Source organism: Neophocaena asiaeorientalis, unplaced genomic scaffold (assembly GCF_003031525.2).
Source record: "Neophocaena asiaeorientalis asiaeorientalis breed wild unplaced genomic scaffold, Neophocaena_asiaeorientalis_V1.1 scaffold64, whole genome shotgun sequence".
In the NCBI taxonomy this organism is placed as follows: domain Eukaryota; kingdom Metazoa; phylum Chordata; class Mammalia; order Artiodactyla; family Phocoenidae; genus Neophocaena; species Neophocaena asiaeorientalis.
Window position 1 is genome coordinate 5424987 of NW_020185334.1, and position 5934 is coordinate 5430920.

Here is a 5934-nt window from a genome sequence, read left to right on the forward strand (position 1 = left end):
AGAGTGAAGTAAGTCAGAAAGAGAAAAACTAATATCATATATTAATGCATATATGTGGAACCTAGAAAAATGATACATATGAACTGGTTTGCAGGGTGGAAATTGAGACACAGATGTAGAGAACAAACATATGGACACCAAGGGGGGAAAGCAGCGGGGGAGTGATGGTGGTGGTGTGATGAATTGGGCAATTGTGATTAACATGTATACACTGATGTGTATAAAATTGATGATTAATAAGAACCTGGTGTGTATATATATATATATATACAGAAGCAGTATTCTAAAAAATTCAATGAAGACTTAAAAAAACGGTCCATATCAAAAAAATCTAAAAATAAAGTAACATAAAATTCAAAAAAAAAAAATCCCCTTGCCCGTTTCCCACTGTTAGGATCTGATTTAATTAACCTGGGGTAGGGACTGTCTGAGAATATTTTACAAAGCTCCTCAGATGGTTCTAACAGTAGCCTAGGTTGAGAACCACAGACCTAGGAAATAGTTAAAAAGTGTCCCAAGACAAGGTTATTACCAAAAAGTTCAATTTATTAGATTAGGAAAATGGGAAAATTGTAACATTGCTCTATCAAAAAGAACAAAAAAAGATAAATTGTAATAAAGCATTTGATTCCTAAACCTACCAAATTTGGTTTCTGGCCCACAATTTTGCCAAGGTCTACAAGTACTGCCACATTGCCAAATCCATCCTATCACTGGTTCTCAATATTGTACACAGGAATACTCTGGAAATCTTTTAAAATCTAGACTTAAAGATACACAAGCCCAATTAAATCAGAATCTTTTTGGGTGGACACCAAAAAATCCAATAAATCAAAAACTCCGTTTTTTTAGACATTCACCAGGTGATTCCAAAATGCCGCCAAGGTTAAGAATGACTGTACTACTTTCTTTTCAGTCACTATTGTACTAAACTTCTCAGCAACTTCTGACACCAGCTTCTTCCTCCTCTTTGGGAAACTATTATCTTGGCTTCTGTGACTCCACATTTTCCCATTTTCCTCTTTCTTCCAACTTCTCTAACCATTCCCCCCTCACCCTTCATTCTCATGTGTCAGTTTCTCTTCTAGATTTCTACATTATGAAAATCTTCAGACTTCAGCTCTTGAGGCAGTGTCATCATCCTGGTCTAGTTGATATAATTTATTCCTATGATTCTAAATACCATCATTAAGCCAAAATCCCCCCAATTTATATCTGTAGCCCAGATTAATTTTTTTCAGCTTATTTATCCTCTTGGATGTTTTACAGGCATCTTTAAGTAAATGTTTTCAAAACTGGACTCTTAACCTCAGATGTGCTCCTCTTTAATACCTTCCTTACTTTCACTATATAATGTGATCTCCCCATTTTTACAGGCCAGAAATCTGGGAGGTGTTCTCAATTCTGCTCTCCTCAAACCCCACCCACAAATCCAGACCTTTATCACATCTCATCAAGTGTACCTCCAAATATACTTCAAATACACCTTCTCCTCTATGTGTACACAACTAAGTTAGTCATTTCTTGTTGCATCGTACATGGTCCTAAAACTTAGTGTCTTAAAACAATGATGAGCACTTAATATCTCATATAGTTTTTTTTAACATCTTTATTGGAGTATAATTGCTTTACAATGTTGTGTTAGTTTCTGCTGTATAACAAAGTGAATCAGCTATATTGTATACATATATCCCCATAGCCCTGCCCTCTTTTGCCTCCCTCCCACCTCCCTATCCCACCCCTCTAGGTGGATACAAAGACCGAGCTGATCTCCCTGTGCTATGCAGCTGCTTCCCACTAGCCATCTATTTTACATTTGGTGGTGTATATATGTCAATACTACTCTCTCACTTTGTCCCAGCTTACCCTTCCCCCTGCCTGTGTCCTCAAGTCTATTCCCTGCGTCTGCGTCTTTATTACTGTCCTGCCCCTAGGTTAATCAGAACCAATTTCTTTCTTTTTTGGATTCCATATATATGTTAGCATACAGTATTTGTTTTTCTCTTTCTGACTTCACTCTGTATGACAGACTCTAGGTCCATCCACTTCACTACAAATTATTCAGTTTCATTTCTTTTTATGGCTGAGTAATATTCCATTGTATATATGTGCCACATCATCTTTATCCTTTCATCTGTCGATGGACACTTAGGTTGCTTCCACGTCCTGGCTATTGTAAATAGTGTTGCAATGAAAAATGTGGTACACGTCTCATTTTGAATTATGGTTTTCTCAGGGTATATGCCCAGTAGTGGGATTGCTGAGTCATATGGTAGTTCTATTTTTAGTTTTTTAAGGAACCTCCATACTGTTCTCTACAATGGCTGTATCAATTTACATTCCCACCAATGGTGCAGGAGGGTTCCCTTTCCTCCACACCCTCTCCAGGACTTATCGTTTGTAGATTTTTTTGATGATGACCATTCTGACCGGTGTGAGGTGATACCTCATTGTAGTTTTGATTTGTATTTCTCTAATGGTTAGTGATGTTGAGCATCCTTTCATGTGTTTGTTAGCAATCTGTATATCTTCTTTGGAGAAATATGTTTAGGTCTTCTGTCCATTTTTGGATTGGGTTTTTTGTGTTTTTTGATAATGAGCTGCATGAGCTGCTTGTAAATTTTGGAGATTAATCCTTTGTCAGTTGCTTCATTTGCAAATATTTTCTCCCATTCTGAGGGTTGTCTTTTGGTCTTATTTATGGTTTCCTTTGCTGTGCAAAAGCTTTTAAGTTTCCTTAGGTCCCATTTGTTTATTTTTGTTTTTATTTCCATTTCTCTAGGAGGTGGGTCAAAAGGATCTTGCTTTGATTTATGTCATAGAGTGTTCTTCCTATGTTTTCCTCTAAGAGTCTTATAGTGTCTGGCCTTACATTTAGGTCTTTAATCCATTTCAAATTTATTTTATTTTGTCAGCTGTACATCCCATCTTACCCTCTGAAAAGAAAAACTCTTGTAAGGTCATTTGCAAAGAGCTTTTTGAGACTACTTCCTTCTTGTTTATTTACCAGTCATTCAGAAGAAGTGAAGGGATTGTGATTTTTATACATCTTGGGGTCTGGAGTGGAGTTGAGACTCAACTAGGAGAGCAATGGGGTAAGGGAGCCCCTCTATGGGTGGGTACTGATTAGAAGCTTCACACAACTAGCTATGTTTTGAGTGGCAAAATGGAAAGCTAATATAGTTCAGTAAAAAGAAACAAAGAAACACTCTAAAGAAGAGATGCAGCAACTCAGGGGTATAAGAGTCAGGGATGAATTAGCACAAGAGCAAACTTCTCTTTACATGTGACTAGGCACTAAAAGAGCACATGCATAATTTTTAGTCTGTATAATGACTAATTTTTAAATAATTTAAGTTTAGATGATGTTATATTTTCAGCATAGCAGGAAAATCCCTGGAGGGGTTGGTAAAGCAATCATATGGATTTGGGGAAGTGATGGTCTTCTATTTGATTCTGCTGATTCCTCCACCATCCTAGGAATTTCCTTGACTTTGGTAACACGACAGTTCCTGGTACTTCTCAATATCCTTTGCAGGGCTTTCCTTTTAGTGTTAGGACTCTTAATGTAATAGGGAAGAATAAATCTGACTCTATATCAGATCTGTTTCTTTTACTTTAACCTTTGTCTTCCACTGCTTTTGCTACAAGTTAAGAATGTTGCCTATAGCCTAAAATATAAAGGAGAGCCCATTCTCAAGGCTCTGACCTTTAAGGCTATAACACTTTTCCATCCAAATAGAGATTAAAAAGTTGCAGAACAGAAAGTAACATTTGTCTTGTTGGAGGTTTACAGGGACATCATGACCTGACCTACGTGGACAGCTGCAAGAATAAAGGATTCCTACACCAAGAAGTTTGCAAAAGGCAATCATGCTCGTCTCTCACCTTGCCTTTAACAATGCCTTGCTGAAACCCTTTGGGAAGTTTGGGGGTTTCTGGGGCATGAGCCACCTGCTCTCCTCTCACGGACCTGCACTGAACCTTTCTCTGCTCCAAACTCCAGTCTTTAATATTGTTTGGCCTCACTGTGTGTCGGGCACAGGAACATGCATTCAGCAACATTAACACAAACCAATTTAATAAAAAAGAGAATGTGACAGGTCCTAAAACTTAGAATTTCAAGGGGTAGACTGAGCAAGCCTGGATCTGAGACGTGAGAACAGTTCTCTCTCCCTCTGCTGTGCTTGCTGGCACTCTCCTCTGGCTCTTTGCTCTCTCAGCTCTGCTTTCGTTTGTGTGAACTCCAACTGTAACAGGGAAGAGCCAACTCTGACTACATGTTGGATCTGTTTCTTTTACTTTAACCTTTGCTTCCCAGTTGCTTTTGTTCACTAAAAGATACTGTCTATACATAATGGCCTGCCTCAGGGAGCCCTGCCCCTCAGTCTGAATGTTAAACCAAAGTGCCTTTGTTCAGGGAAACATCTGGACCCTGTCCACCTGTGGATGGCTACAAAAAAGAAGAAATTAAAACATCCCCTCCCTGAGGCTGGCCATTCCAGGGGATATTGGTAAAACTTATGGCCTTTTTACTTTACTTCCTCATCTCCTCCCCCTCTCTGTGCTATAAAAGAAACTGGCATCCAAACCCTGATAAGATGGTTATTTAGAGACATTAGTCTGCCATCTTCTCAGTCTGCCGGCTTTCCAAATAAAGTCGTATTCCTTGCCTCAATACCTCGTCTCCAATTTATTGGCCTGTCGTGCGGTGAGCAGAGTGAGCTTGGACTTGGTAACACAACCTCAGCTGGAATGTCCCCACAAGGTAGCGAAACTGTCCACCAGCAGCTCCAGGCTTACATCCTGCTGGAATCCCAAGTAAAAAGTGAATCTCTTCTCCAGTTGGTCTGGTAAAAACCCTACTTGATCTCTCAGTGAAACTGGCTTTGGCCTCTTCCCCTGCCAAAATTTCTATTTAAGGTTCTAGTCACACTGCCTTTTTTCAGTCTTTGCTGAATTGGGTCTTTCCTGCAAAATGCTGTTCTTTCTACCAGACTCTTTCCTTCCGTAAGGGCCAACTTAATTTCTTCCTCATTCTTCAGATCTCACATAAAATGCTATTTCATCAGTGTGACTTTTCTGATTCCAGAGCACATACTGTAAGTTTACATATTGTGTAAGGAAAGGGTTAACCTTGAAGCTATACTGGGTAGCACTGTGCTTACCTCCTGGGATGTCTAGAAGTCTGGTCAAGGGAAGGTTGAAATATACTAACTCCAACTTCATAATGTTCTGTTTAAAGTTCAAAATTCCCCTAGAGGCAACATGTATTAGTTTGTCTACACTTTTTAGGGATGTGTAGATTGATAGTTTGTACCTGATTTAACAGGTTACACAGCCTGGGTTTTTATATAGCCAGTGGTATAAAAAAGCCCTCAATAAATGTGTGCCTGGGCTCACCGTTATCTTGTTAGTGTATAATCTGAAGATGAAGTGTGCCCTGTCCTGAGCAACTAAGAAAGGACATAGAGAGTTATGCCTAGAAGTCTTAGACCAAAATATGATAGCCTGTGCTCTCTGTCCTGCCATATCTTTTGCTTGTATGAGAAACTTCCTTAAGTATATCCTGTGGAATTGTGTGAGTCTTGTGATAATCTCCAATTATCCAAACTTGTGTAATTGTCACTTATGTATTTTGTGATTATTCTATTAAAATATGTCTCTCCGGGCTTCCCTGGTGGCGCAGTGGTTGAGAGTCCCCCTGCCGATACAGGGGACACGGGTTCGTGCCCCGGTCTGGGAAGATCCCACATGCTGCGGAGCGGCTGGGCCCATGAGCCATGGCCGCTGAGCCTGCGCATCCAGAGCCTGTGCTCCGCAACGGGAGAGGCCACAACAGCGAGAGGCCCGCGTACCGCAAAAAAAAAAAAAAAAAAAAAAAAAAAAAAAAAAAAAAAAAAAAAATTCCTCTCCAACAAACTAAAACCCCCA